The sequence below is a fragment of the Marmota marmota genome, unplaced genomic scaffold, assembly GCF_001458135.2.
Source record: "Marmota marmota marmota unplaced genomic scaffold, marMar, whole genome shotgun sequence".
In the NCBI taxonomy this organism is placed as follows: Eukaryota; Metazoa; Chordata; class Mammalia; order Rodentia; family Sciuridae; genus Marmota; species Marmota marmota.
The window spans coordinates 10,251,713-10,261,355 of NW_025999942.1; positions in this window are offsets into that span (position 1 = coordinate 10,251,713).

Genomic DNA, 9,643 nt, shown 5'->3' on the forward strand with positions numbered 1-9,643 from the left:
CTTATCAGTGGATTAATGAACTGATTAGGTTAAACAAACTCATAATCTGATCAATTTACCTCTAAACTTTCTTGCATTGTCTTACACATAAACTTTTGGAGGACATCTTGAAAGACCCTCTAAGAGTGCCTTCCGTCTGAAGAGACCCGTACCCAAAGGACCAGCGAGACCACTGAGTTCGGATGCAAACAGCAAGAGGTTTATTCGAGTGCACAGGTACCCGGGGCGACAAGCTCTATGAGACTCGCGCGCCCCTTGGCTTATCCTGAGGGGTTTATATAGAGCTTACAAGCAGAAGCGTGGATACAGAAGCGAGATGCATAGTTACAGGATCCCTATTGGAGGATTTAAATGAGGTGGGGGTTATAGTTCCTTCTGTTCTCCGAAATCAGATAAAGTTGTTGACTTGACCAGTTTCTGTTCCCTTCCGTTCCCTCTCTGACCAGATGTCTGCCTCTGCACATCCTGTTTTTGTAACGACCTTGAGCAAGCCCAACCGCTGAACTTGCTGACTCTGTTGCCCCTCTGACCTCCTTTGACAAACTATTTTTCAAGCCTTGTTTTATCTGGCACTACTAAGCTAAAGCTATAAGCAGCTGGGTTGGGGAGGGGGTCTTTCAATCTCATATTTAAACCATAAGAATATTGTTTAAGAGAAAGAAAGTGTAACATCCGGTTCAATGGAAGACCAAATATATAATTTTATGTTGCAGATCATTAAATGTTAGAAACATATGTATTAATTTATGTATGGATTGAAATTTGCCTGTATCAGATGTTGCTTAATCATTTTAATGTAAGTAAAACATTTTAATGTAAGTTATAATCAGAATCCCATGTTCTTCAAGAGATATTTTTTTAACTTATGACTTAAAGTCATTAGTATTGTTGGAATAATTTGACAAAATGGCTGGTTTCAGCACAATTTTTATCCAAAGGACACAAACAAGTCAGCTTACTCCAAAATATTTCTATGTGATGGCAAAAAGGGATATATTAGTAAAACACGTATTACTCCTGTTATGATAATATAAATTATTTAATTATATGAAGTATTTATCATCTTGATTTCTGTACTGACAAATAGGTCTGAGGGTCAATAAAATTTGAATGAAGCACAGCAAAGACAAGCTTTTGATAGCAGATTTTTTTTTTTTTCCTTTTTCCTGTTGATACTGGGGGTACAGAGACACTTAACCAGTGATCCACACCCACATCCAAATTTTCATTTTTAAAAAATTTGTTCTCCTTAGATATACATGACAGTAGAGCCTATTTAGATGTATTTGTACAAATAAGGAGTATATATTATTCTAATTAAGATCCCAGTCTTATGGCTGTACATGATGTTGAGATTCACTGTGGTATATTCATCTATGTACATAGGAAAGTTATGTCAGATCCATTCCACTGTCTTACCTGTTCCTGTCCCCTCTCCCTTCTCTTCATTTCCTTTTGTAATACACTGAACTTCTATTTTTACCCTCCGTTTCCTCTCCCCTTTTTTGTCAGCATCCACATATCAGAGAGGCCATTCAACCTTTGTTTTTGTGGGGAATTGGCTTATTTCTCTTAGCATGATAGTCTCCTGATCCTTCCATTTGCTGGAAAATGTCATATAAAGTCATTCTTCTTTAAAGATGACAAATATTCCATTGTGTATACATATCACATTTTCTTTATCCATTCATCTGTTGAAGGGTACCTAGGTTGGTTCCATAGGTTAGATATTGTGAATTGTGCTGCTATAAATATTGATGTGGCTGTCCTAGTCCTAGATTTCATTCTTACTGGAGCAATGGGGGTCACATGTCCATCCTAGATCAAATTACTCTCTAGAGGAAATCAGTAGTCTGATTGGCCAGGTCTGAGTAATATACTTTATCTCAGGAACAAGAGAGAAATTGTATTGGATCATATTGCTGAGAGCCACAGCTGAGTGGGGATGGCCCCTGGCATTTTGCCAGAAGTAATGGTTGAGAGGCGACCCATTAAGATGATGATAATTAAGTTAAGCTGTCTATAATTGCTGTGACTGGATGATGCTGGATTGAAACAGGCTGTGTATTCAATTGTATATAGACCCCTGCTGTCCCCCTCGGGCGCCCCCGCTACTTTGGAGTTCTCACGGGGATTCCAGGAGAGTTTGAGTTGGTTGGTTGGTGAAGTTCTGGTGGAGGGAGTTCCAGTTGGTGTGTGGTGTTCCTGAAAAGGCCCGAGTGGTTCGCATTCAGTGGAGTTCAGAAATAAAGTTTGTTCCTGCTTGAGTGGCTCGTGATTTTGTGCCCAGCCAGACTTCGGCATCATATAGATGGGAGTGGGAGAAAAGTGAGACTGTAGAAGAAATGCGAATATCATACTATAAGCATAAGAAGGTTAATGACTGTTTGACAAAATTATGTCTATCCTCTGATTAGCTCAACATCAATGTACATCTTTCTTCACATGTATAAACTTCCAAATGTCTTAGTTTGGCATACAATGACACTCTTTCATTTGTACTATGCTCTCCCCCAACAGAGATAGCTCAGCATTTGGTGTAGTTACTGCACCTAATACTAAATCTAGGTATCTGTATTGTGCATACTTTTAAATAGGTGTGAATGTAATTCTCATGTTTTGAGAATCTATGGATAAATGATAAATTGAATCACTCTCAACATACTCAAAATGCAATTGTAGACTGAAATAGGTTAGTAACAATTTAGAACTCTTGTAGAGGAGAGGATAAAATGGGAAACAAAGTGGTCATGATTTAAATATGTTCTGCAGATAAGGAACTTTAAAAAAAAACTTCCTAGTTGGGCTGGGGATGTGGCTCAAGTGGTAGCGTGCTTGCCTGGCATGCATGCTGCCTGGGGTTCGATCCTCAGCACCACATACAAATAAAGATGTTGTGTCTGCCAAAAACTAAAAAATAAACATTAAAAAATTCTCTAAAAAAAAATTTTCCTAGTTATACACGGACACAATCTTTATTTGTTTTTATGTGGTGCTGAGGATCCAACCCAGTGCCTCACATGTGCAAGGCAAGCAGGCAAGCGCTCTGCAACTGAGCCACAACCCCAGGCCAGATAAGGAATATTTTGCATGGGCAGTGAAGCAAATTGCTTGGACAGCCAACCTGGCTGTCTGGGCCTCTTCTTAGGAAAACCTCCCAAGTTTAATATCCTTCATAGAAGACCCTGGCGATGCATGTACATCTTTAGCAGCCTACTTCCTGTTGGTGTGTGAGAGCAGGAATATGAGAGCCAATTGTGAACTTCCTGGCGATAGTATTTAGCCACAGTCATCAACAAATGCATAAATCAAATTATCCTCCTCTTTCCATAGTCAATTTTATCATTCAACAGGACATCATTGAAAGGAGGCTCAGGGATTACTTAGGAATTGGAGGTTGAATAATTACCAATTTTTGTTTATTAAGCTTAAGATTTCTTTGACTATGCAATTTTTCTGAGAATTTAGTTGCTCCGAGTCTGTAATTGCATGGGTTAATCACCAGATATGTTGATCTTGTTCAGTTTTAGTTTTTCTACTTAGAATCTGGGTAGGGAATTTGTGCTTCTTACTATCTTCAGTTTCTTCTTTACTTGCCCAGACTTCAATTTCACGGCCTTTATCTTGGCCTTTGTTTCACAGTCCAGTGAACATATGGTGTGCAAGTGAAGAGGTAAAATACTCAGCTTTTGGACCCCAAGCTGCATGCCCAATTGATATTTGTGATTAAGATAATTATCCCCTTTTGCAGGAAGAGAATTTATAACAAGAGATATCAGGTGGGAGCCTGATCATCAGACTTCTTTTAGGTGCCATTTTCATCTCATGCTAGATTTCCCACCTCCTGCTTTTTTTTTTTTTTTTTTTAATATGTTTTAGTTGTAGATGGGCACACTACCTTTATTTATTTATCTTTATGTAGTGCTGAGGATTGAACCCAGTGCCTCACCCATGCTAGATGAGCCATAACCCAGCCTCCCCACTTCCTGCTTTGTTTCCAGTTTGTAAGCTTGATGCAGAGAATTTTATCTTTATAATTTTGCAATCTTCAGATTATTGGACCCTGGGAATCTTAGGTATTAGCAAAGAATACCTTCCTGAGAATGAATGAATTCATCATAGCAATCAAAATTGCCATGAAGTTGTTCTTTCTTGTACAAGAAAAATCATGAGAACAGACAGGTGTCCTGCAAGCCAAGTGAAGAATGTTTATCAGGAAGGAAAAGGGGCTTGACTATGCTCATTGCTAAGACTGACAGGTCAAAACCAGGAAATAGTAAGCACTAGATTTGGCAATGTGAAAGTCTTAGAGACTATGGTAAGAGAAGTTCCAGTGAAGTAATGGGGTGGGAGTGGGAGAATGGATTACAGTGAGGATTGGAAGAGAACTGGAGAAAGTACATGTTTGATGGAGTTTTGCTGTGAAAGAGTTTCCAATATTTCTGCCCTCAATAAGTTTTGAACTTCATGTCACTGAGTATATTTCCTGCAGTGAGAAAGGTGTTTCTCTACTATGTCATGTTCCTGTAACTACTTTAATGAGCCCTAATTTAATACCACCTGAAAGTGCCCATAGATATTACATTTAAACCTTTTGTAGTTAGTATTAACTTTTGCACTTCTATCTTTTGTAGTTAGCCAATAGTATATCAAGTGTCACACCTAGGGCCACTGGGTGAGAATGTATGATGGCTAGTATATTTAATAGCTTGAATTGCTTAGGATCTCTAAGTTGTCCTTTTAACTCATTCAAAATTACCAAGATGATAATTAATTAACTACACAATTTTGATTTTTTGAAGATTAAATGATCACCTATACAATCTTATAATAAGAACAAAAATACACTTACTAAGTAGTTAGAGGTCATGTGGAACAAAAAAATGACATAAAGTCAAAGCATTATTAATCTAATTACATTTTTATCTATTACATTTAATTCCACTTATTAATACTTATGGGAAATCTCATTTTACTTTGTTAAGTCAGAATAATCAACTTTTAAGCTATAATTTTTTGGAAAAATGAGTGAACTTACTTAGGATTTCCTAAGATCCTCAAATTTTAAAAGCCTTACAATTTATATTGAAACTCCCGCCCCCAGTTCCTGATACTAAGCACTTGACACCTCAGAAATGAAGGTATAAATGCATAAATTATATCATTGTAGGATAGTGAAAACTGTAGAAAATTGTACAAAATAGCATGTGAACTAGAGGCAGGAGGCAGAAGTTGTGTCTGGGTAAATCAGGTGAGGTTTGCATCAGTGGCATTTGACACAAAAAGGAAAAGAAGAGAGCATTCAAAGCACAGTAAGTAAGAGGTCACCAAAGAGAAGATATCAGCTAGTTCTGGAAATAAGCAAAGTTTTGGGTTGGGGTAGAGGTGCTTGTGGCAGGAGCACTGGAATTAAATTTGGCAATGTTGTGGATTTAGTTTATTGAATAACAATATTAAAATTTTCTGTAAGGATCAGGGAGCATAAATTAGAGATTGACTAAGACAGGCCTTATGACTTGCTAACTAGGTCTATTTCTCTAGTTATTTTAATTACTTTGTCAGTATCCTTCAGAACATATTCTTTCTGTGAATTTTTTGTTTTAGGTCAACAACTCCATGTGCACTTAAGCTAATAATATATCATTATTATTCTAACTGTATTTTCTTTGTTGAAGCTCTCTATATTATAGTGTGTTACTAAATATGGCAGGATATGAGTTGGCCTTGCTGAACTTTGGGCCATTATAGTGGCTTCAGATTGAATTGGGTTATTTTAAGGTCATAAACTGATACAACAAAGGATTGGATTATTTGTGACTTTAATATTCACTAGTGTTTCCAGCTCAAGATCCAATATACCACTGAATATTATCTGTCAAGAAAATACATCATCTGTTCCATTTATTGATGACCAATAAAAAAAAGGAGTTTAAATTGCTGCCTTGAACTAAAAAAATTTCCACCCCAAGTATTTCAATAATAATAATCATAATATTTGCAATATATATATATTTATAATAGGAATATTTGTCAGATACTAATAGCATCAATTATAATTAATACATAAATATTAATATATATGTGTATATATATATATATATATAATTTAAATATACTTCTATATTGACTCTTTATTTTTGCATAATAGAGACTGACTGAGGAAAATAGGCATATTATTCAAATGCTAACTACAAGCCTCAGCTGCATTTCTGTAACAAGTTAGAGTCTGGCATAAAAATATACATGTATATTTTAAAATGAAAAGAGTGGCTACCTTTATCTCATTTGGCCACATTTTCCTTATACTTGTTAACTTCAGCAAATGTTTAAGAAAAATGGATATTATTTATTATGAGAGAAGTGAAAGAAATATTTCAGAATAATGACAAAGTTCCTTCCTTTAAAAGGAACCTGAAAAAGAATTATATTGATTTTATAGAATTAAACCTTAGAGATAAAAGGCAGTTTAGATTTTAATCATTTAAAAACAGATTGGAAAAAAAAAGTAGTCATTATTAAAATCTTTCTCTCTGAGCATCAACCCTAAAATAGGTCCTCATTACCTCATGGTAGCTTTTCTTTGTACTAATCAGACAGTAGGACATTTCTGGGAACAGCACTAGGAGATGGAACATCCTAAAGTAATAATTATTTTTCCCAAGGGACAATGATATCTCTGGGAATTGCATTACCAACCAAAAATTTGGCATAAAATAAATCACACATACATCTAATGATACAGTGTAAAAGCAAATATTAAGACATAGTGCAGAGTAAGGGAAACAATACAAATAAGAGCCTAGCAAGAGTTTCTGGCATAGAGTAGATAACCCATACATTTTAGTTTCAGATTACTTTGGATACCTAACAAATTGCCCCCAAATTTAGTAGCTTAAAACAATAATGACCACTTATTCTGTTACACGTTTCCTTCGATTGAATGGCCCCAGTCTGGTAATTAACTTCAATGGCACTTTTATTCAGAGGCTGTAATTTCTTAAATACTTTGGGTTATAAAATTCTCTAGACTCTCTTACTTTCTACAATTTCAAATGTAATATTATTATTTCAAATTATGGATAGGTTAGCAAATTGTATTTTCCCAAAATGGAAGCACAGATATATATTTCATCTTGTGATCTTCTTACAGTGTAAGTGCCACATGCCTCCCATGAGAAGTGAAGTTTATATGTTTATATTTCCTCCTTTTGGATCTTTGTGATTTTTTTTTTTAACCATTAGACTATAACAGAAATAAGATTGCTTATTCTGAGCCTAGATCACAACAGGCAAAACAGCTTCTGTGTAATCTCCCTCTCTTTCTCAACTATTGGTCTATTTATCATCTGCCTAGCTTTCTCTCTACTTATCCACCCACCTTGTTGCTATAATGTGAGGAAGCTCAGGAGGCAGAGAGGCCAGGTGTCTGTGTTACAGAAAACAAGCCTAGGTAAGTCCCCAACCAAAAATCACCCTCTACTGCCAGATATGTGATTGAATGAGTCTTCAGATGAGTCAGCCTTCAACCTTTGAATCCTCCAACTGAGGCTTTAGATGCTGTGGAGCAGAGAAAAGCTGAGCCTGATTTATTAGCCCACAGATTTATCAAGACCCTGCCTGTCTCAAAATGAAAATTAAGAAGTGCTGAGGATGTAGCTCAGTGGTAGACCAGCTCTGGGTTTAATGCCCAGAACTGGAAACAAACAAACAAAAAACCAGAAAGCAATATTGGAGAATAGTTCCTAGCTGAAATTTTAAAAATGTAGGTATGTCTGAAAAACAGACTGGCTTTGTGATCTCTTTAACATCTACTTTTATATGAGCTGTGTGTATGAGGCAGTTTTCAGCAAGACAATGTGCTTGTTCCTTAACCCTATTTCTTATCTGAGCTGTAGGAAACCAGAGAACTGAAGCACATCTATTTCAAAAGGAATCTATGGATTACACAGTGAGTAGAGCTCTTGGTTCTGAGGTGACCCAAGCACAACTGTAATTTGGAGAGGGGTTTCATATAATGCACAAAAACAGTGGAGGAAACACATTACTGTTTGACATCTTGAGGCCATGAAAGTTTGGGGGCAGTAATAGATAATCCCTTAAAAATAGAAACAGCAAAGAAATGACTGTAGCAATTATGATATTTGATACTTTCCTCCAGTAGGTTGTGAGTAATGAATAGAAACAAGAGGCCAGAATAGAGGAGAGTGAATTGTTGCTGCCTATATGTTGCACAACTGGCGAGGAATTTTTGCAAAACTGTAATGGATTATTGCCTGGGAGAGGATAGATGTTAGAAACATGATGCTTAAATGCTGTGGTGAACAGTGACAATAAATTTTGAGTATACATGTTAATGAATAAGTCAGAGAAGGCTTATGCAAATTATCTACAGTTAACATTTAATTAGCAGTGATTTCATTTAATGGTTAGGGTTTTTATATAACAGTTTAGAATTAAAGGGTATCTAGATGAATTATTTGAATAACTTCTATTAAAAACTAAACTGTTACCTTTTCTTCCCTTCATTCTGAGTCAAGCAAAAGCATAAAACTGTTCCAATTTTCATCCTTTACAAAAACATTTACCAAAGCATCTATTTGAAAACATCTTTATAGGGTTTTGTTATTGTTAAAATTCAGAGATCCTTAGAGTTTTCAATGTGGATGCCCTGTATAATGTCATTTCTTTGCTATTCCCAGAATAGTAACCTCTCATAACTTCCAAGTCTTTTCATGCCACTAAAAATCCATGGCAGCTTTGAAAGTTTACAAAAGTCATAAAAGCACAGATGGAAAGGTGCATGCAAGTCGAGTGGAGCTGAGAAAACTGGTGGAGGGTGGATAACGGACATCAGAAGTTTGAAGTACAAATTTCAGCTCTGCTATTGACCAGATATACAAAAGTAAACCTTACTTTCCTCATCTGTAAAATGGGGATTTTAGATCCACATACACAGACACACACACACACACAAATAGCTTTGTTAAGATTTACTGAGATAATTGAACATAGAAACTAGAAAAGGATGCCATTAAACTACAAGGGAGGCCATAGGGAAGAGGAAGGGTCAAGGGGAGGGAGGAGGGGGTTTAGGGGGAGATATCAGGTTTCTCTCAAAAGGTTTAATTCCTCTTTTTTTGTTTTCTTGTACCTAAAAAATTCTTTTACTCTCCTTAGGAGTTCCAACTTGAGCTCATTGCAGACTTTATACTTTCTTTCTTTCTTTTTTTTTTTAAATTTTATTTTATTTATTTTTTTTTAGAGAGAGAGAGAGAGAGTTTTTTAGTATTTATTTTTTAGTTCTCTGCAGACATAACATCTTTGTTTGTATGTGGTGCTGAGGATCGAACCCGGGCCGCACGCATGCCAGGCAAGCGCGCTACCGCTTGAGCCACATCTCCAGCCCAGACTTTATACTTTCTGTAAATGAATGATTTATCTAATTAAAGATGAGAATCCATATTCTCATCTAGTTTGTTATTACCATTTTCCATGGCATTAACTTATCTATATAGAATATTTAAACGTAAAAATTTTGATGTGAAAAAATTAGCATAACTCATATTTTTCCTTTTTATTTTGAAATGTTTCAAACCTCATCGAAAAGTCAAAAAAATTTAACAAGCTGTTGGGCACAGTGGTG